Genomic DNA, 25113 nt, shown 5'->3' with positions numbered 1-25113 from the left:
AGGATACACAAAAGGCTTCTGGTGCAGGCCAGGAGTGTCTGAGGTACTTCACCTTTTCAGGGAAGCAAGGGCCAGTCTGGAGCAACCAGACCAGCGATGGATTTTCAAAAGGATCGTCGCCACAGGGCTACTAGCCAACTGGCCAGCAACCGGACAACGCGTCGAGCAGAACCCAAGCAGAAGGGCCCCACGCAGATCTCGTGGAGTGTGGAGGGCTGGTCTTCGGTGCAGGTGGAGCTCGGTGTCGGGGTGTCTCAGTCCCCAGTACACAGCTTCCAGGATGCCTCCGGAGCTGCACTGTTAGCAAGTTGCAGGCTTTCCAAGATGTCTGGTCCCACGTGTCTTGACGCCTTCCACGGTGCTCAGCTGTGCTGAAGTCGTGCAGTGGGGTCAAGGAGGTCTGTGATGCTGGGTCCCTGGTTAACTTTAACCGGGTACAGTAGTTTCAACATGTCTTCTCCCTCTAGAAGGTTGGAATGCTACCCCCGTCGACAGAATTGGCGAGGGGGTAGTATTCCAAAGGGTATGACACCTTACACGACATGTTTGAATAAAGCCAAACCAAAGTTAGCATTAACCGCGAGGATTATAATGCACATAAGAGTATATGGTATGGCAATATCATAGAACAGCTATAAGGGCATGGTTCCGAAAGCTGCAGGCAGGCTCAGCTCATGCTAGAGCCCCATCTCACATATAACCAAGCACTCTGCCTCCAGGATTGTTAAGGCCTGCCATAGGAGTGACTTATAGGTTACTGTGTGTCTATATATAAGGTAGGTATAGGGATACTATACCTAAGCAAGGGGTGATTATATGACCTTGCCCCAGCTGAGGGATCAGCCAGTTGTCAATTTAGATGGCCAGCCAGGGGTGGCATAATATATGCGGCAGCCCCTGGTAGGCCTGGGATGCACCTATACCCTGGGTACCTATGATACACTATACAGGGGCTCATAAGGTGATCCAATATCCAATTGGAGATGTACCTAGAGTACATGGAGTCCATATTACAGTGAGAGCAGATAGCCTGGGGCACTGGTTAGCAGGACCCCAGGCGAACTAAGTCGAAAACCAGCTAAACACAAGGCAAAAATCTGGGGTAACCATAGTCTGGTATCCACCTTCCTACAGTACTAAATACTTTCTTTCCTCGACCTTCATCTGGCAGAGAGATCTCTCCACACTTTGAATGTCCAAAGATGCCTGAAGTTCTATCTTCAACGTACAAAAGAATTCAGGAAGACTTCGCAACTTTTTGTCGCTTTTAGTGCTCCAAGTAAAGGTTTGCCCCTGTCAAAGCAGGGGATCTCACGTTGGATTGCCAGCAAGATTCATTTCTGTCATCAAGCAGCGGGGAAGCCGCTGACGGGACGGATCAAGGCTCATTTTACGAGATCAGTTTCATCATCTACGGCTCTGTTCTCTGGTGTCCCTATCAAGGACATTTGTAGGGCAGCTACATGGGGCAGTGCCCATTCTTTCACGAAACACTACTGTTTGGATTTTCCCACAAGGAGTGATACAGCAGTCTGATAAGCAGTCCTGAGGAGATTATTCCAGTGAGCGGTGAGCTTTCCCTTCTATCCCTCCTTCCTTTATTGCACATTTTGTATTTGATAATAATACTTATGCTGTGTTATGCTGATCTGCATGTAACAAAATGTGCATTTGTGGCTTACTGCTAGCTACTCTGATGCAAAGCATGGGAATCTATGAAAGTCCAGTACTGGGGCAAGAAAACAAGTTTCTTACCTGTAACTTTGGTTCCCCAGTATTGGTACTTTCATAGATTCCCATGCGCCCACCCGCCTCCCCTGGGAAAGCTCAGCCTTCAGCAAATGTAATTACTTTTACACAACAGCTATAAAAATCTGAGGCTCTTTCAGGAGGGTTCTATGGGGTGAGGCTACTTTGATTGGTTGTTGCAATTTTTTGGTCTCTTTAAAAAAAGAGGCGGATCGGCTACAAAATGAGATGAGGCCTAGGCCTGTCTTTCACTTTTGTACCTACTGCTATGGTATTTTTCTATTACCTAGGCTCCCATTCCGACGAAGGGGGAATCATACAAAGCATTAGAATCTATGAAAGTACCAATACTGGGGAACCAAAGTTACAGGTAAGTAACTTGTTTTCATCCCGTGTGTACTTAAGTTACGGATTACCTTCTGGAAGTATACATAAGCAAGGCTTTCTGAACTGACGTTTTTACAAAGAGGCGAAAGAAAACCTTTTATCAGACTACATTGCTGCATCTATGTTAAACTGCACTTGCAGCAATATCTGAAAGAAACCGGTTAGTATCAGATTCCTTACCTTAGAATATCCGCAGGCGTCAGTCTGGATCCGGAAACTTTTGCGTAGCAGTACCCCTGCACGTCGCTAGGCGTCGTCTGCGGCTCCGCGTCTGTCGTTGGCGCCGGGATGACGTTGCCGGAGTACTTAGACGCCGCCCTCGCGCGCTGACCTCAGTTCTTCTTTTTTCTGCGCCAGCAAGCGCCGATCCGGAAAAAGTGGTACCCTTTAGTCATTTTTTGACTAAACTTTTTCGATCTGTTTTTCGAGTCGAACAACTCTATCGGTGCCGGTAGGGATGGCCTGGTTCAAACCCTGTCCTGCCGGCCCACCGGCGGTTCACGGTAGGCCAAGAGCACTTTCAGTTTACCGTGCTCCCCTTCGGCCTTACCAGCGCCCCACGGGTGTTCACGAAGGTGATGGCGGTGGTCGCAGCCCATCTGCGCAGGCAGGGGGTATCAGTCTTCCCCTACCTCGACGACTGGTTGTTGAAGGCGGACTCGCCCCAGACAGTCGTCAGCCACCTCCAGACTACGGCCGACCTCCTGCACTTGCTGGGGTTCTCCATCAATGTGCCGAAGTCACACCTGTGTCCCTCTCAGAAGCTCCTCTTCATCGGAGCGGTTCTCGACTCGGCGCGGTTTCGGGTTTACCCACCCGAGCAGCGGGTTCGGGATATTCAGGCTCTGATTCCTGTCTTCAGGCCGTTATCCCGGGTCTCGGTCAGGTTGACGCTGCGGCTTCTGGGGCTGATGGCCTCCTGCCTCCTGCATCCTTCTGGTGCGTCACGCCAGGTGGCGGATGCGGGCTCTGCAGTGGGACCTGAAGTTTCAGTGGGCCCAGCATCAGGAAGCGAAGCAACTGCAGTGGTGGCTCACGGACCGCGACTGGGTCAGTGGCAGACCCCTCTCCCTACCCCAGCCGGAGCACGTAGTTGTGACGGACGCGTCCCTCAAGGGCTGGGGAGGCCACATGGGAGAGGCGGAGATCAGAGGCCTCTGGTCTCCGGCGGAGTCCCGGCTCCACATCAACCTTCTGGAGCTGCGGGCGATTAGTCTTGCACTGAAGGCATTCCTCCCCTCTGTCAAGGGGAGCGTAGTGCAAGTGTTCACCGACAACACCACCGCCATGTGGTACTGCAACAAACAGGGCGGTGTGGGGTCGTGGACCCTCTGCCAGGAGGCTCTGCGCCTCTGGCAGTGGCTGGAACATCAGGGCGTGACCCTGGTGGTTCAACACCTGGCAGGCTCTCTGAATGCCAGGGCGGACGAACTCAGCCGCCGGTGCATGATGGATCACGAATGGCGTCTGAACTCGGACGTGGCGCAAGGTCTCTTTCGACAGTGGGGAGAGCCTTGGTTAGATCTATTCGCCACAGAAGAGAACGCGCAATGTCAGCAGTTCTGCGCGTTGGAGTTTCCAAGGCGGCACTCGCTCGGAGACGCTTTTCGTCGCGAGTGGAGCTGCGGTCTGTTGTACGCCTTTCCGCCTATACCACTTCTGCCCAGAGTGCTGAAGAAGATCAGGCGCGACCGGGCCCAAGTCGTCCTTGTGGCTCCGGACTGGGCACGAAGATACTGGTATCCCGAGCTACTCAGCATGTCAGTCGATCCCCCGATTTGTCTGCCTCTTCGGGAGGACCTTCTGTCGCAGCAGCAGGGGACGGTCCTGCACCCGAACCTGTCCAGTCTCCACCTACAAGCTTGGTGATTGAGCGGCGGGAGTTGAGGCCATTTGACTTGCCTCCCGAAGTCTGTGATATCATTCTGGCAGCCAGGCGTCCCTCCACAAAGTCGGTATACGCCTGCCGGTGGAACAGATTTGTGGCATGGTGCACAGCAAAGGCTGTGGATCCTCTCTCTGCACCCCTTTCGGAAGTGCTGCTCTTTCTTCTTTCCCTTGCCCAGCAGGGCTCTGCTCTGGGCACTCTTAAAGGGTACCTTTCTGCTCTATCAGCCTTCATGAGGCTACCAGATCAGCCTTCTTTATTCAAGTCCCCTATTGTGAGTAGATTTCTGAAGGGCATCACGCACATGTTCCCTCCTGTTCCCTTCGTGATGCCCCAGTGGGACTTGAATCTGGTTCTCACCTATCTGATGTGTGCTCCCTTTGAGCCGCTTCATAACTGCCCTCTTCGTCTCCTTACTCTAAAGACGGCCTTCCTGGTTGCCATCACCTCTGCCAGGAGGGTGAGTGAGCTCCAGGCTCTTTCTTCCTCTCCACCTTTCCTGTCTGTTCATCCTGATAAGGTGGTGTTACGTACACGACCTTCCTTTCTGCCCAAGGTTGTCACGGCCTTCCACATCGGGCAGTCCATCACTTTGCCCACCTTCTTTCCGCCTCCGCATCCCTCGAAAGAGGAGGAGAGGCTCCACCGTCTGGATCCAAAACGTGCGCTCTCCTACTACCTAGATCGCACACGCCAATTCCGGGTGGATGACCAACTCTTCGTTGGTTACGTGGGCGCGAAGAAGGGAAAGGCTGTACACAAGAGGACCATCTCCAGGTGGATCATCTTGTGTATTCAAGCATGTTACTCCATGGCGAGGAAGGAGCCCCCGGCTGGATTGCGGGCTCACTCCACTCGGGCCACGGCAACGACAACTGCCCTGGGCCGCGGTGTCCCCCTGCAGGACATCTGTCAGGCAGCCACGTGGGCCTCGCTGCACACGTTCGCAAGACACTACTGCCTGGACAGTCAAGTCCGGAGGGATGGCTTCTTTGGCCGTTCCGTCCTCCAGGACTTTCTGGTGTGATATTGGTTCGCAGACCCACCACCGGGGTTGGTATTGCTGGGGTATCTATTCTAAGGTAAGGAATCTATCACTAACGTGTCTCTTTCAGATGCACAAGTTACTACTTGTGTAACGATATATCTGTAAGAGACATTAGTTAGTGATAGATTCCTTACCGCCCACCCATCCTCCCCGTTCTGCGAACCGATATCTAGGGTTAAGGTCACCCCCCTTCAGGGCCCTAGTTTCATGGCACCAGTGTTAGCTCTATCATGGCTCTGCGTATCTGGCACGGAAAAGCTGTGTTATCAGAACTGACGTCAGCGCGCATGGGCGCCGTCTAAGTACTCCGACGTCATCCCGGCGCTCACGACGCCGACGACGGACGCGGAGCCGCAGACGACGCCTACCAGCGCGCAGGGGTATTGCTACGCAAAAGTTTCCGGATCCAGTCTGACGCCTGGGGATATTCTAAGGTAAGGAATCTATCACTAACTAATGTCTCCTACAGATATATCGTTACACAAGTAGTAACTTGTGCGTCAGCACCACTCGTCGGGGCTCCGAGTCCTCAGGTAAGAGGGACAAGAAGTCGAAGAAGTGACACCGCTCTTCTGATCCCCCCCCCCCCCCCGACGCTCCCGCGACGCGGCCGAGGGTTCGGGTGACACCGCCCACGCTGCTCGTCCGGGGGCGGCAGGTGTCTCGGCCTGCTCCATACCGGCCGGTCCCTGGGCAGAACGCGACGCCGGAGGAGATCGATGCCTTCCTCATGGCCATGAGGTCGCTCACTCCTCTGTCGGGTTCCGTGGCTCCTTCGGGCCCCGTGGTCCCGACTGGGAGCCCAAGCGGGCCGGGTGCTCCGGCGCCGTCGGGTGCTTCGGCGCCGTCGGCGACTTCGGTCCCGATGCCGCAAGGCCCCCTCGCCGCTGGACCCCTCCGCCGGCGTCGACTCCTAGGGTGTCTCCCCTGACGGCGTCCTAGATTTCCACCCCCCTCGATCCGGTTTCGGCGTCGGAGCGGCACATTCGGCGCATTGAGAGGAACTAAAAAGTATGAACAGTAGGAAAAAAAAAATTCTCACTTAGTTTGGGGTTGCGGTCGGTGAACACGCTTGCCTTTTGGGCCGTTATACCCACTCTGTGGGACACGGTCGCGGACGTGCTGCCACAATGCCCGGAGGAGGCCCGGGTTAAACCCGCCCAAGCCCTTGCGGCGGGGCGAGATGCAGCACGGTATTCTATTCGATGTGGGCTGGATACCACGGACTCGCTAGGCAGGGCGATTGCAACGACGGTGGCGGTTCGCCGACACGCCTGGCTGAGGTCCGCCAACTTTTCGGCTGATGTCCAGAACACCCCTATGGACATGTCGTTTGATGACCGTCGCCTCTTTGGCGACAAGGCGGCCCGCGCCAGCAAACTGCTGCCTTGCGCAGCCAAGGAAGGGGCACCCCCACACGTCCTGCCAGCCACGGGCCGCAGACTAACATCCAGCGCGGTGGCGGAATTGGTAACCGCCGTGGCAGTGCCAGGGGACAACGGCGAGGCCAGTCCGCATCCACCCCTGCAGCATCCGCCTCAAAGCCCTCCTAGTCCAAGCTTTCAGGCCCATTTGGTTTTTTTTTTGTTGTAAGAGTTTATTTGCATTTGACAAGTATACAGTACATCATTCGCGTGTATAGAGGTCAATGTAATCGTCTTAGCCATTCCGATGCTCGTGATACACAGCTATTCAGCCGACAACCTTCCGGTCCGGCAGCGATTATGATCATGGTGTCAAGTTTTCCATCATTATATGCAGAATTATTAGTCTTACTTTTTTTTTTTTTTATTATTTGTTTTAAATTGAAACAGAACTATAGACTCATCAGGAATTATGGACAGTTTGATAGAACTTCAATACACGGACATTCATCTATATCCGTGGGGCTTTACTGATGTACTACGCTGTAGTCTTACTCGTGAGTTCCCCATGTTCTCATACCCTCACTCCCATATCCCTCCCCGCATCCTGTCCATGGGTATGTATTAGTTCCCAAGTTCATCTTCCTCATCAGAGCTATCCTCTCCTTCCTCCGGCAAAGGTTCACACAGTTCACCTCTATACTTGTTCCAGGGTAACCAGATCTTGTTCCATTTGCGAGGGTTTGCGCCTTATGTTATAGACCGCACGCTCGGTAACCATCCGCTTGTCCATGTGTTTGCACCACTGTGCCAATGTCGGTGTGTTTGCCGCCCCCCATTTCTGTGCTATATCGCGCTTGGCCACCATCGCTCCTATCACCACCCACTGTTGTCCTTGTCTAGGTAGATCCGTCCTCCCCCATACATTCAGTAAGCAAACCCTCGGGTCTGGTGTAAGTGAGACTTCTAGTGTTTGTGAAATGGTCCTCATAATTCGCCTCCAGTATTCGCTAATGATCGGACATCCCCAAAGTGTATGTAGGAGTGTCCCTTCCTCTCCACAGCCTCTCAGACAGTTTGGATGCTGCGCTCTGTGTATTCTATGCAAAGCGGTTCTTGTGTAGTAGACCCTAAGGAGTATTTTAAATTGTACTAGGCGGAATCGGGCCTATACTCCGGCCTCTCTCGGGGATGCCAGTGCCGCATTCCAGTCTGTTTCATCCATCTCTCCCATTTGTCCCGTAATTTAACTAGTGGGTCCGGTAGATTATTTAATAGTTTTCGATAAGTGAGTGATGTAGCTCCTGTTTGCATATAATCAGTGAGCAGGCGGTCTTCTAATGGAGATGATTCAGGGACTTAGTCCCCGGCTCTATGGCCGTCATCAATGCGTGTCTGATCTGTATATACCTATATGTCTCAGTGGATCCTAGGCCATACTGTTGTTGTAGGAGTGAGAATGGGATCATACCAGTACTCGTCCATAGGTCTCCCACTGTGGAGATTCCTATGTTGTCCCACAGGGTAAATCCTTTGCTATGTCTCAGGCAACCCAGTGCTTTAGTATCCCACAGGGGTGTGAGTTTGGTTATAATATCCCTCCACTTTAATCTAGTCTGCGCCTTATGCCACAATCGTACCGTGTGTTTTGTCGGGCCTACCAATTTAGTCAATAGACGTTTGTTATATAGTGGTGCCAATAGGCTGTGTGTTCCTAATTGGGTTTTGTCTGCCATATATGCCGGGTCGTCTTGTGATGCATGGATCCACTGGTTTATCACCTTGAGTTGGGACGCCCAGTAATATAACTGTAAATTTGGCAGTGCTATCCCACCATCGTACCATCCACGGTTAAATTTTATATGAGCCATGCGAGCTGGGCGCTCTCCCCATAGCAAACCTGAGAGGACTGCTGTCACCTTCTTAAAATATGAGGGCGGGACAAGGGTCGGCGTGTTCTCCAATATATATAAAAAACGCGGAAGTGCCTTCATTTGAAATAAAGCCGCCCTGCCCAGAAGCGTCGGTGGTAAATTCGCCCAGTGTCTTGTATCCGCCTTTAAACGAGTGAGTGGGGGTAATAAATTCTGCGTAAAGTAGTGCGAGGCATCTCGGGTTACATAAATGCCTAGATATTTAAACGAGGGGTGTGCTATGGTCAATTGGCATTCGCTGGGTATATGCAGCAGAGGACCCTTCAGTTCATATATAATCGATTTTGACCAATTTATGGTGTAGCCGGAGTAAACCCTGTGTGTATTACACAGGTCAAGTAGAATAGGAATACCTGCAGCCGGATCAGACAAGTATATCAACATATCAGCATAAAGGGAGACCCTGTCTTCCCAATGCTCCCCCTAGCTTACCCCCTTTAACAAAGGAGTGTCTCTAATGATAGTCGCTAACAGTTCTAGAACCAACGCAAACAGCAGAGTGGAGAGAGGGCAGCCCTGCCTCGTTCCTCTAGCCAACAGCATGTCACGTGAAACGTGGCCATTTGCCGTCACATGTGCCACAGGTTCTGTATATAAGAGTTTTATCCACTCTATGAATTTAGGGCCGAAGCCCATATGCGCTAGAACTGCGAAAAGGTATGGCCACTCCACTAAATCGAACGCCATCTTGGCGTCTAGCGAAAGAATGACCGCTGGGTCTGTCAATAGGGGGGCACGCGCCAGTGCGCCATGGACTCTTCGGAGGTTAAGTGCCGTGCTCCTATGCGGCATAAAGCCAGATTGGTCTGGATGGATCAAGTGGGAAAGGTGGGGCATCAATCTGGTAGCCAATATCTTTGCCAGTATCTTGGCTTCCGCATTGAGTAGCGAGATTGGTCGGTATGAGGCACAGTCTGCTGGTGGCTTACCCGGTTTCGGGATGGCAACTATAGTGGCTAACCGCTGATCATGGGGTAATACCCCCTGCTCCAAGCTATCCTTAAACATCGCCAATAATGGCTCACTTAGTGTGTCAGACATTGTTTGATACCATTCAACCGGGATCCCGTTGGGGCCCACTGCTTTTCCTGTGTGAAGTGTGTTAATTGCTGCCTGAACCTCTTGTACTGTCAGGTCTGCCTCCAGTTCCTCCACTGCATCTTGAGGCAGGGTTGGGGTGCGAACCGGTTGGAGAGCCAGCGTTGCAGCAGCCTCCGTAACTTCCCTTTCAGGAGTGTATACCTCTTGAAAATGATCTGCGAGGAGATCAATTATTTCCGACGGGTGCAAGTGTAGTGTCCCACTGTGGTCTGCCAATTGTAGTATGGTCCTGCTACCTTCTTTTCTCTTATCTAACCAGGCCAGCAGTTTACTGGCCTTGTCCCCTATATTGTATACTCTATTCGCCGTTGCTGTTATATTCTCCATCGTGTGTAGGCGGATATGATCAGTGTGGGCTTGTTGGCTTATTGTAAGTGTGTGTAGTGTTTCCTCCATCGGGTGTTCCATGTGGGCTATGCTTGCTACCTCTAGGTCCGACTCTAGGTCTCGTAACTCCTGCTGTTGCATGCGCTTATGTCCCGTTATTTTTGTAATGGCATGACCTCTCAAGACCGTTTTGTATGCTTCCCATAGAGGAGTGGGAGAGGATACCGAACCAGTATTTTCGGCAAAATAGTGCCAGGTAGCCTTTTTCAGTTCTTTCCGTACATGTGGTACCTTGATATACCCCGGATAAATTGGATATAGTCTTCTGCGTACCCTCCCAGAGCATGAGATGTTTAGTATTAAGGGGGAATGATCTGAAACACCCCTGGGCCTAATCTGCACATCACTAATTGTAAGTTGACCGTACCCCAATGTAAGAAAGTAGTCTATGCGGGACAGACTATTATGGGGTGCCGAGTAATAAGTGTATTTCCGGTCCTCAGGGTAAAGGTGCCGCCAAACGTCCACCAGCCCTTGTGCATCAATGAATTCTTGAAAACGGGATGGACCAGACGCGTGTGTTCTGACCGGGTACCTATCCTGCGTGTTATGTGCCACTGCGTTGAAGTCTCCCCCCACCACCAGGTCACCTTCCGGGAGATCTAACAGTAATTTCCCTAACTCGGGTAGAGTGGTTGCGTGCAGTGCAGGTGGAATGTATACCGAAACCACGTTAAGTGGCTTGCCCTCCCACTGTCCAATCGCCACAGCAAAGCGGCCATACACATCGGTTCTCGTGGAATGCAGTATGAAACGGGATGCCTTTTTCATCAGTATACCCGTTCCACGAGACCCGGAGGTAAAGTCCGAGTGTACCACCATACTGTATCCCCTTCTGTCCAATGCCTTGCTCGCCGTTCCCACTAGGTGTGTCTCCTGAAGAAGGATTAGATCTGGATTCAGTCTCTTAATTCCCTGCAAGACCAGCCCTCTCTTTATCTTATCCCAAGACCTCTCACATTCCAGGACATCACTTGTAGTGGAGGTGTCAGACCTGTGCTTATATTCTCATGTTGAGGAGTAGATTGTGAGTCGCGTGCCATGCACACCTATCAGGTTTAGTCTGTACATTCCAACATCTACGTGCCATAGTACTCGGTACATACCCCTGCAATCTTTCAGTTCGCCGTGTTGCCTCTTATTTCCCTGAGTCAAACAAAACAAAAAACCAGGAACCCCCCCACACCCGAACAACCCCCCTACCTGCCCCCCCTGCTATACGGACTCAGAACCGCCCGCCCCCCCAACTTAGCAGAGTGCCTGTCCCATTCCCCACACCAAATACTTGCTTGCGGGGGTGAAGAGTCTCCGGAGCCAGCGGCCCCTCATACACTCCTTGGAAGTCCTCAGCCCAGTGTCCTGTAGCCGGCCCTCAGGCAGAATCCAAAAAAAGAAGCAAAATTGGCATGTCCTTTATGAAGATTAGTGTCCCTTGCTGGCGCCTTCCTCCACCGCGTCTTCGTCTTGTGAGTTGTCTTCTTCCGTCCTGTGAGACGTCTGCGAGCCCTCTAGTCCCACGTTTTTGTCCTTTTTCGATCTGTTGGATCTACGAGGTTGTGTCGCCGGTCTCCATCCATCAAGCCAGTCTCTCGCAAGGTCAGGTGTATCAAAGAACTACGTTTTATTGTCTGATACCACCCTCAATTGCGCCGGAAAAAGCATGGAGTAGGGGCTCTCTCTCGCTCTCAATTCCTTCTTGACCTCCAGAAATGCCCTTCTACGGCGCGCAAATTCCGCCGTATAGTCTGAGAAAAAAGCCAGAGTGGAGTTGAGGATCTTCACCGGAGGGGACACCCTAGCTGCCTGCAAAATGGCATCACTGTCCCGGAAGTTGAAGAGACGAGCCAAGATGGGTCTCGGCGTCGCTCCCTGCTTAGGTTTACCCCCCGGCACTCGATGTGCTCTTTCCACAGAAAAAAAGGCAGACAATCCCTTGGGTTGGAGCTCTTTTTTAATTAGGTCTTCCACGTGGAGATCAGTTGCTCTAACACCTTCGGATTCCGGTACGCCAAGAATTCGTATGTTCCTTCTTGAGCGACCTTCCTGATCATCCAGCTTTTCCCGCAATGATCTGTTCTCTGTCGCCAGTTTTTGCATCTCTGTTTGGAGCTCAGAGACGTCCTCCACTAGGGACTTCGTGACCACTTTCATCGATTTCACCTTCTCAGACATTTTTTGGAAGTCGGCACGGATCAAAGTGATTTCAGTAGAGATTGAGCCCACCGTGGCCTGTACTTGAGTCAGTGTCTTCATGACATTGTCCAATGTCGTTTTTTGCGTGTTTGCCCCTTCCGCCATCTTGCCGGCTGGGACCGACGGGGAGGACGATGCCCCACCACTAGCAAAACGATCTATTCGGGTCTGCGTGGCGCCCCCTCTCGCGTTCTTTCCAGCCATTCTCACCCCTTCGCACCCTAGAAGCCTCACAGGGTACTCCGTCCAGTCGTTCGGGGCGTCACGGAGGGCTGGTGTGCAGGCGGGCCACCTCCTCCCCGCACACTCAGTTCTTGATTTAGGATTCCTTCAGCGGGTCAGGTGCCGGTGCTATTAGGCCAGAGGTCCCACTGTCAAAAGTTGATCTCGATGGAAAGGCGACGGTGTCCAAAGGCAGTCGACTCGTTGAGTATTATGCACCAAGATGGCGGACCAGTCCTTTGTTCTCCTTAGATTTCGGTTTCACCTGTCTGCCGTCTGGAGGAACCTTCTCCTGATCGCTTGGAGATCGGCTCCTTAAATGTAGTTGTGGCTAATGAAGACAGTTTGAGCTTCCGAGCTCATGAGTCACTCTCCGGATATCGGTCGTATATTTCCGGTGGAGATGTACCGAATCTCCCTCGTCTCTTGTCGGCCAAAAGTTCAGGACATGTCCCGGCTTCTCATGACCAACCAGGCCTCAGTGTCGTCTCGGCGTATTTTCTGTTTCCAGTATCAGACAGACTTCCAAGTTGCTGCCCCGGGTCCCGTCCGGTCCTAGGCTTCGGAACCCTCCGTTAGAGCTTCTTTTCTGCACGGATAAGTGGTCGGATATTAGGAGAGGCCGTCCGGTCTACGGAGCTCCTCTTTTAGGCTGCCGCCATGCTCGGCTGCTAGCCACGCCCCTGGCCTTTCAGGCCCATTTAATGCCAGTGGGGGGCAGGGTTTGCATCACCTCCTCCACTAGCGCAACATCACATCAGACAGGTGGGTGCTGCAAATCGTCCGAAGGGGCTACTCCCTCCCCTTCGAGGCGACCCCTCCAGCCATACCACCGCAGTACCACCGCGTGTCGGGGATCACTTGCAACTTCTGCAAGAGGAAGTTACGGCCCTCTTGGCCAAGGGGGACATCGAGCGCGTTCCTGGGCCAGAAGTAGGGTGTGGTTGTTCCCACTACTTTCTGGTTCCCAAGAAGGGCAAAGGAGGCCTACGCCCTATCTTGGACAACAGCTTTCTCCGGAAGAGAAGTTCAAGATGCTGACTCTGGCTCAGGTCTTAGCCGCCCTGGACCCGGGAAACTGTATGGTAGTGTTGGACTTGCAGGACGCTTATTTTCACATCCCTGTCCTGCCGGCCCACCGGCGCTACCTGCGGTTCATGGTAGGCCACGAGCACTTTCAGTTTACCGTGCTCCTGTTCGGCCTTAACGGAGTCCCTCGGGTGTTCACGAAAGTGATGGCGGTGGTCGCAGCTCATCTGCACGGATTTGGGGTGTCAGTCTTCCCTTATCTCGACGTTGTTGATGGCGGGCTCGCCCCAGACAGTCGTCAGCCACCTCCAGACTACGGCCGACCTCCTGCACCTGCTGGGGTTCCCCGTCAATGTGCTGAAGTCACACCTGTCCCCCTCTCAGAAGTTCCTCTTCAATGGGAGCAGTTCTCGACTCGGCGCAGTTTTGGGTTTATCCTCCGGAACAGCGGGTTCGGGATATTCAGGCTCTGATTCCGATCTTTCAGCCTTTATCCCTGGGCTTCTGGGGCTGATGGCCTCCTGCATGCTTCTGGTGCATCATGCCAGGTGGCGGATGCGGGCTCTGCAGTGGGACCTGAAGTTTCAGTGGGCCCAGCATCAGGGTAACTTGTTCGAACATGTCTTGATCTCGGAGGGCACTACAAGACAGTTGCAGTGGTTGCTCACGGACCGCGATTGGGTCTGCAGCAGATCCCTCTCCCTTCCCCACCCGGAGCACGTAGTTGTGACGGACACGTCCCTCCAGGGCTGGGGGGGTCACATGGGAGATGCGGATGTAGGAGAGTAGGGTCTGCAATCCTATGATCACCCAGATTTTTTGCTTTTGTTTCACTGGTTTACGACTTTCTCTGGCTGTGGGCCTGCTAATCAGACCCACCGCCTGGCTGTTCTCTTTCTAAATTACGAGATGTACCCTAGGTGCATTTACCAATTGGTACTGGGCCACCTTATCAGACCCTGTAACTCAGGGCATAGGTGTACCCAGGGCCGCCAGGGGCTGCAGCATGTATTATGCCACCCCTGGCTGGCCTCCTAAATTTGACACAACTGGCTGCATGACAGCTGGGGCGAAGTCGTGTAATCACCCTTTGCTTTAGATATAGTAGCCCTATATCTAACCACACAATGGACACCCGAGTTCCTATCAGTCACTCCTATGGCAGGCCTTGACAATCCTGAAGGCAGAGTGCGTGGGCTCGTGTGAACTGTGCTCTGGCCCGAGCCGAGCCCGGTTGCAGCTTGCGGAATCAAGACCCAATGGCTGTTCCATGATGACGCGTACCATATCGGTAACTTCGGTGTCGCGTTATCAAGACATGTCGAGTAAGGTGTCATACGAATCGGGATGCTGCCCTCTCACCAACCCTGGCGACGAGGTTAGCAGTCCGCCCTTCTAGAGGGACACGACATGTACGTAACTGTGAACCCCGGTTAAAGTTAACGAAAGCCTCAGCTCCACAAAATGGATGCTGCCACCACAGACACGAGTCTGACCTCCTGCTGCTGGGAGTCCTTCCAGCGAGGAGCGCTTGGACAAAGGGTTTCCTGTCGAGGGCGGTGTTCGCACCGTCCCAGACAGGGTTTGTGTATTCTGGGTAGGTAGGGCTTTTGCGAGAAGGTGACTGCGGAGTGGCACCCCGGTGCTCACTACGCATCTGCCGGTCAGAACCAGTTCCAGGGGCGCCAGCCCTGGCCTGGGGAAAGTCCAGCAGGGGAGAGGGGTGTAACTACCCCCCTTCCTGGTCCCACCCTTAGGGCAGGACCTAGTCATGTACCCACCCCTTCCTTTAGGATAAAGGCCGGAGCGGGGACCCTTCCAAATTAGATCATCTTTGAATCAAGAACTACTTTCTACGAAAAGACATTCAAGACTCTTCTCAAGATTTCTCCCTTGTGACTAAGGAGTAGTCACCCTGCATCAGCGGGCACCATCTAAGAACTCTGCGGTTTGCTGCAAGTCCTTCCTCAAGGATCCGACGGCCCAGCTCGACGAGAACCGGCTTCCCTGGCACCTCTGACCTCTACCCACGTCATCAGCTTAGCTGTGATCTGTGGGTGCGACGAGACCTCGAGGGACCGGCCATCATCAGAACCTGCACGCTCTTAACCAGCACGACCATCGAAGCAATTCCCTGGTGAGTGCTCTGGGGTCCGAGAAGCCCCGACCCTGAGCCGCTCCAGCACCGAAGTGCAGTCTCCCAGCATCTCCACGATCTGCGTGGGGCCCTTCTGCTCGCTGCTCAGCACGTTGTCTGGTCACTAGCCGCTGGCTTGTGCCCTTCTGTGACGACATCCGAGAATCATCACTGCTGGTCTGGTTGCTCCAGACTGGCCCTTGCTTCCATCTTTGCGAGAAGCACCCCGGACCCTCCTGGTCCACTCAAGACGCCATCTTAGGCCCACCACGTGGCCCTGAGATTTGCCAAGGCTTGTTGCCCCATCCTGGGCCCAGCGACGCCGACAGCATCATCCGTCGTGGGACAGCTCGCACCTCCACCGTGGTCGCCGACAAAGCCTCCTGGTCCGTGAGACTGCAGAGCCTAGCGTCGCCCACTCACCTGGTCGAGGTGACGGCCAACCGGTGCCTTCCTGGTACCCTCTGACTACTGGCTAGTAGTACGAACTTGGTCCCCTCTGCTTTCAGGTATCATCAATCTCTGATCCAGGCTTGGATCTCTACGAACTATTCATCACTGGTCGCCGGCCAGCAACTCCTTTTCTTCCGGCTCCTGGCTCGTCAGCGAAGACCCCGACGCCTGTAAGACTTGTGCAGCCGCAGCCCTCGTGGCTAGGTAACTCGGCATTTCGGTGCCTGCATAGCCTCTTTACTCTAGGGTCCCGAGTCCCTCGCTTCCGACTTGCCTTATCGGGTCCGCCCGAAACCTTAAACTTTCCGTGTCCTCGGACACTTGTTTTAATTGTGCACTTGAAGTATTTTCCTAAGAGATTTGGTTTGTGCTTAGTACCCTGTCCTCATAAAGAGTACAGGGCTGTTGTGATTCTTAATAAATATCCTGTTTATTTTCATAACACTTGTGTGGTGTCCTTTCACTTGGTGTTCAAGGGGTACATGTGTGGTAAACAGCTGGCTTAACGCACCCTCTCGAGTCTTTAGCCTTAGACTGCTCGTATCCACGCTACTAGGATAGCTGGTCTATAGGTTGACTTACAACCAATCATCATAAGGGTCGTTTGGAACGATACATAGCGGTCGCTAGAATAGCGAACGCTGCATATCGGGCCAACTTCTCACAGCGGAGATCAGAGGCCTCTGGTCTCCGGCGGAGTCCCGGCTCCATATCAACCTTCTGGAGCTGCGGACAATCTGACTTGCACTGAAAGCATTCCTCCCCTCTGTCCGGGGGAGTGTAGTGCAGGTGTTCACGGACAACACCAACGCCATGTGGTACTCCAACAAACAGGGTGGGGTGGGGTCGTAGACCCTATGCCAGGAGGCTCTGCGTCTCTGGCAATGGCTGGAACATCTGAAAGAGACACGTTAGTGATTGACACCTGGGGATATTCTAAGGTAAGGAATCTGACTGGATCCGGAAAGTTTTGCATAGCAGTACCCTTGCCCGTCGACTGTCGGGCCCTCTCGAGGAAGGCCGAGCGGGAGCTGTCCCGCAGGCGACTCAAGATCCACCAGTCGGCCCGCGCCGTGTGAGGTCCCGGTCCCACGGGAGGTCGAGGGACAGGTCGCGGGGACGGAGCCGTCACAGCTCCGGGAGTCGGCGCCACTCCTCCGGGTCCAAGTCGTCAGGTAAGAAGCATAAGAAGTCGAAGAGACATCATCGCTCTTCTGACTCCCCCGACGCTCGCGCGATGCGGCCGGGGTTTCAGGTGACACCGCCCACGCGGCTCCTCGTGAGTCGCGGGCACCGCGTTCGGCCCCATACCCCCCGGTCCCTGGGCTGAACGCGACGCCGGAGGAGATCGATCGCTTCCTCATGGCCATGAGGTCCCTTTCTCCTCCGACGGGTTCCGCGGCGCCTCCGGGCCCAGTGAACCCGTCTGGGGGCCCTAGTGGGTCGGGGGCTACGACCCCGACGCCGTCGGGTGCTTCAGCCTCGACGCTGCCAGCGCCTTCGGGCCCGGCGCCGCAGGGCTCCACTATCCCGACGCCGCCGGTGCCCTCTGGCTCGGCGCCGCAGGGTACAGCGGCCCCGGCATCGTCGGTGCCTTCGGGCCCGGCGCCGCTAGGCCCCCGTCGGGCGCTGGATCGTCACCGGTGGACCTTACGACCCCCCCGGCGTCGGTCCGTGTGGTGTCCCCTCCGGCGTCGTCCTCGGGCGGCGCCGTCCCCGATGCCTCCTCTCACTGGGTTCCGACGTCGGAACGACGCCTTTCGACGCCGTTCGGAGAATTTCAATTCTATGAACCCACCCCATTCGCTTATGACCCTGAATCTCAGGAGATGGGGGACGAGGAGAATTGGGAGGGATCTGAGGACCCTCTGACAAGGGAATGTCAGTCTAACATGGCCTGGACAGGAGACCTTGGGGAGGCCAGTGGCCTGGACACCTCTCCAGACACTGGATTCGTCTCTCCTCCGACCGTGGCTTCGGAGGAGGGCGCTACATATGGTGTGGTGTTGAGGGCTGCTAAGGCCTTGGGCCTTGAGCTCCCCGTCGCGGCCGTGAGGACTAACCTCCTCACTGAGGTCCTTAAGCCGCAGTCATGCTCCATGGAGCCTCTGCTGCCGTTTATTGAGGCCTTGACGGACGTTCTTTTGGGCACTTGGTCCAGGCCCGCTACAGGTTCGCCTGTAGATAGGAACGTGGCCAGACGCCACCGCCTGGCCCCGGGCGACCCATGTTTCCTGTCCACCCACCCCACCCCCGAGAGTCTGGTTATCCAGGCCTCTAACTCCCAGACCGCCTTCCCGACGGCTCCCCCCGATCGGGAATCCAAGAGGTACGAGGCCTATGGCAAAAAGGTGTTCTCGTCTCTCAGCTTGGGACTGCGGTCTTCCAGCACCCCATGCCTCTTGGGCCGTTACACCCACTCTCTGTGGGAAACGGTGGCGGAAGTGCTGCCAGAGTGTCTGTTGGCGGTACGGGCCAAACTCGGCCAGGCCCTACTGGAGGGCCGGGACGCAGCGAAGTATAATATCAGGTGCGGACTGGATACTACTGACTCGCTGGGTAGAGCGATGGCTACGACGGTGGCGATACGACGCCACGCCTGGCTGAGCTCCGCCAACTTCTCGGCAGATGTCCAGAATACACTCATGGACATGCCGTTCGATGGCCGTCGCCTCTTTGGCGACAAGGCAGACCACGCGCTTGAGCGCTTTAAGGACTCCAGGGCTACGGCCAAGTCCTTGGGCCTCTCGGCCCTGCGCCAGCAAATGGGTGCCTTTCGCCCCTTTCATGGCCAGGGAAGGGGTGCCCCCACACGTGCCGCCAGCCAATCGCCGCAAACTGTCGTCCAGCGCGGCGGCGGCCGTGAAAACCGCCGTGGAGGTGGTCGGGGAAATAGGCGGAGCCAGTCCACACCTGCCCCCGCAGCATCCGCCTCTAAACCCTCCTAGTCCGTGCTTTTCGGCCCATGTGACGCCAGTGGGAGGCAGGGTTCGCCATCACCAGTCACTTCGGACAGGTGGGTGCTGCAGATCGTCCGAAGGGGCTACTCCCTCCCCTTCGAGACGACCCCTCAAGCCATGCCACCGCAACACCACCGCGTATCGGGGGATCACTTGCGGCTCCTGCAGGAGGAAGTGTCGGTCCTCTTGGCCAAGGGGGCCATCGAGCGCGTTCCTGGGCCAGAAGTAGGACGTGGTTGCTACTCCCACTACTTCCTGGTACCCAAGAAGGGCAAAGGGGGCCTACACCCTATCTTGGATCTGAGGAACGTCAACGGCTTCCTCCGGAATGAGAAGTTCAAAATGCTGACGCTAGCTCAGGTCTTGGCTGCCCCAGACCCAGGAGACCGGATGGTAGCGTTGGACTTGCAGGACGCATATTTCCACATCCCCGTCCTGCCGGCCCACCGGCGTTACCTGCGGTTCACGGTAGGCCTCGAGCACTTTAAGTTTACCGTGCTCCCCTTCGGCCTTACCAGCGCCCCAAGGGTGTTCACGAAGGTGATGGCGGTGGTCGCAGCTCACCTGCGCAGGTTGGGGGTTTCAGTCTTCCCCTACCTAGACGACTGGTTGTTAAAGGCGGGCTCGCCCCAGGCAGTCGTCAACCACCTCCAGACTACGGCGGATCTCCTGCACCGGCTGGGATTTTTCATCAATGTTCCGAAGTCACACCTGTGCCCCTCTCAGAAGCTCCTTTTCATCAGAGCGGTTCTCGACTCGGCGCAGTTTCGGGTTTACCCGCCCGAACAGCGGGTTCGGGATATACAGGCCCTGATTCCGATCTTCGGGCCGTTATCCCGGGTTTCGGTCAGGTTGACGCTGCGGCTTCTGGGGCTGATGGCTACCTGCATCCTTCTGGTGCATCACGCACGGTGGCGGATGCGGGCTCTGCAGTGGGACCTGAAGTTTCAGTGGGCCCAGCACCGGGGCAACCTGTCCGACCATGTCCTGATCTCGGAGGGCACTGCGAGACAGCTGCAGTGGTGGCTCACGGACCGCGATTGGGTCAACGGCAGATCCCTCTCCCTTCCCCAACCGGAGCACGTAGTTGTGACGGACGCGTCCCTCCAGGGCTGGGGAGGCCACTTGGGAGAGGCGGAGATCAGAGGACTCTGGTCTCCGGCGGAGTCCCGGCTCCATATCAATCTGTTGGAGCTGCGGGCGATTCGTCTGGCACTGAAAGCATTCCTCCCGTCTGTCCGAGAGAGTGTAGTGCAGGTGTTCACGGACAACACCACCGCCATGTGGTACTGCAACAAACAGGGCGGGGTGGGGTCGTGGACCCTCTGGCAATGGCTGGAACATCAGGGCGTGACTCTGGTGGTTCAACACCTGGCAGGTTCTCTGAACGCCAGGGCGGACGAACTCAGCCGTCGGTGCTCGATGGATCACGAATGGCGTCTGAACTCGGACGTGGCGCAAGGCCTCTTTCTGCGATGGGGAGAGCCTTGGTTAGATCTATTCGCCACCGAAGAGAACGCGCAATGTCATCAGTTCTGCGCGTTGGAATTTCCAAGGCGGCACTCGCTCGGAGACGCTTTTCGTCGTGAGTGGAACTGCGGTCTGTTGTACGCCTTTCCGCCTATACCTCTTCTGCCCAGAGTGCTGAAGAAGATCAAGCGCGACCGGGCACAAGTCATCCTTGTGGCTCCGGACTGGGCATGAAGGTACTGGTATCCCGAACTACTCAGTATGTCAGTCGATCCCCCGGTTCGTCTGCCTCTTCGGGAGGACCTTCTGTCGCAGCAGCAGGGGACGGTCCTCCACCCGAACCTGTCCAGTCTTCACCTCCATGCATGGAGATTGAGCGGCGACAGTTGAGGACATTTGACTTGCCTCCTGAAGTTTGCAACATCATTCTGGCAGCCAGGCGTCCCTCCACAAAGACGGTATACGCCTGCAGGTGGAACAGATTTGTGGCATGGTGCACAGCAAAGGCTGTGGATCCCCTCAATGCCCCTCTCTCTGAGGTTCTCCTCTTCCTTCTTTCTCTTTCCCAGCAGGGCTCTGCTCTGGGCACTATCAAGGGCTATCTTTCGGCTCTTTCAGCTTTTTTGAGGCTGCCTGACCAGCCTTCTTTGTTCAAGTCCCCTATCTTAAACAGATTCCTGAAGGGCATCACTCATACCTTTCCTCCTGTTCCCTTCATGATGCCTCAGTGGGACTTGAACCTGGTTCTAACATTTCTGATGTGCGCTCCCTTTGAGCCACTTCACAACTGTCCACTTCGCCTTCTTTCTTTAAAGACTGCCTTCCTGGTAGCCATCACCTCTGCCAGGAGAGTGAGTGAGCTCCAGGCTCTCTCTTGTAAGCCTCCCTTCCTTTCAGTCCATCCGGACAAGGTTGTTTTGAGGACTAGGCCCTCCTTCTTGCCTAAGGTGGTCACGGCCTTCCACATTGGGCAGTCCATCACATTGCCCACCTTCTTTCCGCCTCCGCACCCCTCGAGAGAGGAGGAGAGGCTCCACCGTCTGGACCCAAAACGTGTGCTCTCGTTCTATCTGGATCGCACACGCCAGTTCCGGGTGGATGATCAACTCTTTGTTGGGTACGCGGGCGCTAAGAAAGGGAAAGCGGTGCACAAGAGGACCATTTCTCGATGGATTATCATGTGCATCCAGGCGTGTTACTCCTTAGCTAAGAAGGAACCCACTGTTGGGCTGAGGGCTCATTCCACTCGAGCCACGGCCACTACAACTGCCTTGGGCCGAGGTGTGCCCTTGCAGGACATTTGCCAGGCAGCTACGTGGGCCTCGTTGCACACGTTTGCAAGGCACTACTGCCTGGACAGTCAAGTCCGGAGGGACGGCTACTTCGGCCGTTCCGTTCTCCGGGACTTTCTGGTGTAAATATTGGTTCGCAGACCCACCACCACGGGGATGGTATTGCTGGGGTATCTATTCTAAGGTAAGGAATCTATCACTAACGGGTCTCTTTCAGAAGCACAAGTTACTACTTGTGTAACGATATATCTGTAAGAGACATTAGTTAGTGATAGATTCCTTACCGACCCACCCATCCTCCCCGTTCTGCGAACCGATATCTAGGGTTAAGGTCATCCCCTTTCAGGGCCCTAGTTTCTTGGCACCAGTGTTGGTTTTTGTCATGGCTCTGCGCTTCTGGCGCGGAAAAGCTGTGGCTAAGAACTGACGTCAGCACGCGGAGGCGGCGTCTAAGTACTCCGACGACGTCATCACGGTGCCGACGACGGACGTGGAGCCACAGACGACGCCTACCGACGTGCAAGGGTACTGCTACGCAAAACTTTCCGGATCCAGTCTGACGCCTGGGGATATTCTAAGATAAGGAATCTATCACTAACTAATGTCTCTTACAGATATATCGTTACACAAGTAGTAACTTGTGCATCAGGGCGTGACCCTGGTGGTTCAACACCTGGCAGGTTCCCTGAACACCAGGGCTGACTAACTCGGCCGTCGGTGGATGATGGATCACGAATGGCGTCTGAACTCGGACGTGGCGCAAGGTCTCTTTCAGCAGTGGGGAGAGCCTTGGTTAGATCTATTCGCACTACAGAAGAGAACGCGCAATGTCATCAGTTCTGCGCGTTGGAATTTCCAAGGCGGCACTCGCTCGGAGACGCTTTTCGTCTCGAGTGGAGCTGCGGGCTGTTGTATGCCTTTCCGCAAATACCAGTTCTGCCCAGAGTGCTCAAGAAGATCAGGCGCAACCGGGCCCAAGTCATCCTTGTGGCTCCGGACTGGGCACGAAGATACTGGTATCCCGTGCTACTCAGCATGTCAATCGATCCCCCGATTCGTCTGCCTCTTCAGGAGGACCTTCTGTCGCAGCAGCAGGGGACAGTCCTCAACCCGAACCTGTCCAGCCTCCACCTCCATGCGTGGAGATTGTGAGGTGACAGTTGAGGCCATTTGACTTGCCTCCTGAAGTCCGTGATGTGATTCTGGCAGCCAGGCGTCCCTCCACAAAATCGGTATACGCCTGCAGGTGGAACAAATTTGTGGCATGGTGCACAGCAAAGGCTGTGGATCCACTCTCTGCCCCCCTTTCTGAGGTTCTCCTCTTTCTTCTTTCTCTTGCCCAGCAGGGCTCTGCTCTGGGCTTTATCAAGGGCTACCTCTCTGCCATTTCTGCCTTCTTAAGGCTCCCTGATCAGCCCTCTCTTTTCAAGTCCCCAGTTGTAAATAGGTCCTTAAAGGGTATTACTCATATGTTCCCCCCTGTTCCTTAACGTGATGCCTCAGTGGGACTTGAATCCTTTCTGACCTATTTGATGTGTGCTCCCTTTAAGCCACTTCATAACTGTCCTCTTCGTCTTCTCACTCTTAAGACTGCATTCCTGGTTGCCATCACCTCTGCCAGGAGGGTGAGTGAGCTCCAGGCTCTCTTCTAAACCTCCTTTCCTTTAAGTCCATCCGGACAAAGTTATTTTACGGACACATCCCTCTTACCTGCCCACGGTCGTCACAGCCTTCCACATCGGGCAGTCCATCACTTTGCCCACCTTCTTTCCACCCCCGCATCCCTCAAAAGAGGAAGAGAAGCTCCACCGTCTGGACCCAAATCGTGCGCTCATACTATCTGGACCACACCCGCCAGTTGCGGGTAGATGACCAACTCTTTGTTGGTTACATGGGCGCTAAGAAGGGATGGGCGGTGCACAAACGGACCAATTCTCGATAGGTCGTTTTGTGCATCAAGGATTGTTATTCTCTGGCTAAAAATGAACCTCTTGTGGGGTTGCGTGCCCATTCCACTCTGGCCACGGCGGCTACTACTGCCCTGGGTCGGGGAGTCCCCTTGCAGGACATCTGTCAGGCAGCTACGAGGGCCTCGCTGCACACGTTCGCAAGACACTACTGCCTGGACAGCCAAGTCCGGAGAGATGGCTTTTTCGGCTGTTCCGTTCTCCAGGACTTTCTGGTGTGATTATTGGTTCGGAGACCCACCACCGGGGTTGGTATTGCTGGGGTATCCATTCTAAGGTAAGGAATCTAATACTAGTTACTTACCTTCGGTAACGATATATCTGTAAGAAACAGTAGTTAGTATTAGATTCCTTACTGCCCCACCCATCCTCCCCGTTCTGCAACCGATATCTAGGGTTAAGGTCATCCCCTTTCAGGCCCTAGTTTTATGGTACCAGTGTTGGTTTTTATCATGGCTCTGCGTTTCTGGCGTGGAAAAGCAGTATATAAGAACTGACGTCAACGCGCGAAGGAGGCGTCTAAGTACTCCGGCGACGTGATCCCTATGACGGACGCGGAGCCGCAGACGACGCCTAGCGACGCGCAGGGGTACTGCTACGCAAAAGTTTCCAGATCCAGGCTGACACCTGGGGATATTCTAGGGTAAGGAATCTAATACTAACTACTGTTTCTTACAGATATATAGTTACCGAAGGTAATTAACTTGTGCAACAATGTGGAGAAATGCAGCCTGATAGATTTGCATTCGGAGTTGAAAAAATGTGCTTCCTTCCAGTTTAGGGCTCCAGGATGCTACTGCTACCCGTAATGCCCTATTTTGGAAGTTGGCCTTACAGTTAGTTCTCTTTTTTAGATTGTGTTATTGAATGCTAAGAACACGCTGGAAATTTTTGCACATTTTCTGAGCAGAATTTATCACAGAATCAGATGTTTTTTTTCAATAATTGTATTTTTTTCACTTAAGGTCTTTAAACTCCATCTAGAGTGTAGAAAAATGTGAAGCAGTTTTCCATCCACAGTACTAGAGTAGTTTGTCAAATGTCCCTCGTGTGTGGAAGAAAGCTGCTTCAGACTTGCATATAGTCTTTGTGGTTTGCCTTCCCTCTACTCAGAGTGTACATTTTTCTGAAAAGGACACATACAGACAGGGGAGGCACTTTATCTCGTAGACTCGCTTGAAGAACTTTGAACCACGCAGAAGAGAAAACCAGAAAAACTCCACAAAGAACATTCCAGTGCTACTGGCAAGCTGGCAGGTTCTCCTTAGGACCATTAAATGAGTCGTCCAAGGACTTGAATAATATTTTATTTATTTTTTTAAATCCCCACCATTCCCCTCACTACTGCAGTCAAAGACCACTGTTGTCAAAATAATCACTACAACATCAACACCATTGCCACTATATCTTGAAGCCATTAAGTCCAAGATATACGATGACATCACCAATGTGGAGGCATTCAAGACCGCTATTGGTGTTCCACTTCCTACTTATGCAGACCATCCTATCAACATCGCCACACCACTCCTTGA

This window comes from Lissotriton vulgaris, chromosome 5 (genome assembly GCF_964263255.1).
Source record: "Lissotriton vulgaris chromosome 5, aLisVul1.2, whole genome shotgun sequence".
Classification (NCBI taxonomy): domain Eukaryota; kingdom Metazoa; phylum Chordata; class Amphibia; order Caudata; family Salamandridae; genus Lissotriton; species Lissotriton vulgaris.
The sequence above is the reverse complement of the archived record's forward strand: the minus strand, read 5'-3'. Positions refer to the sequence as shown.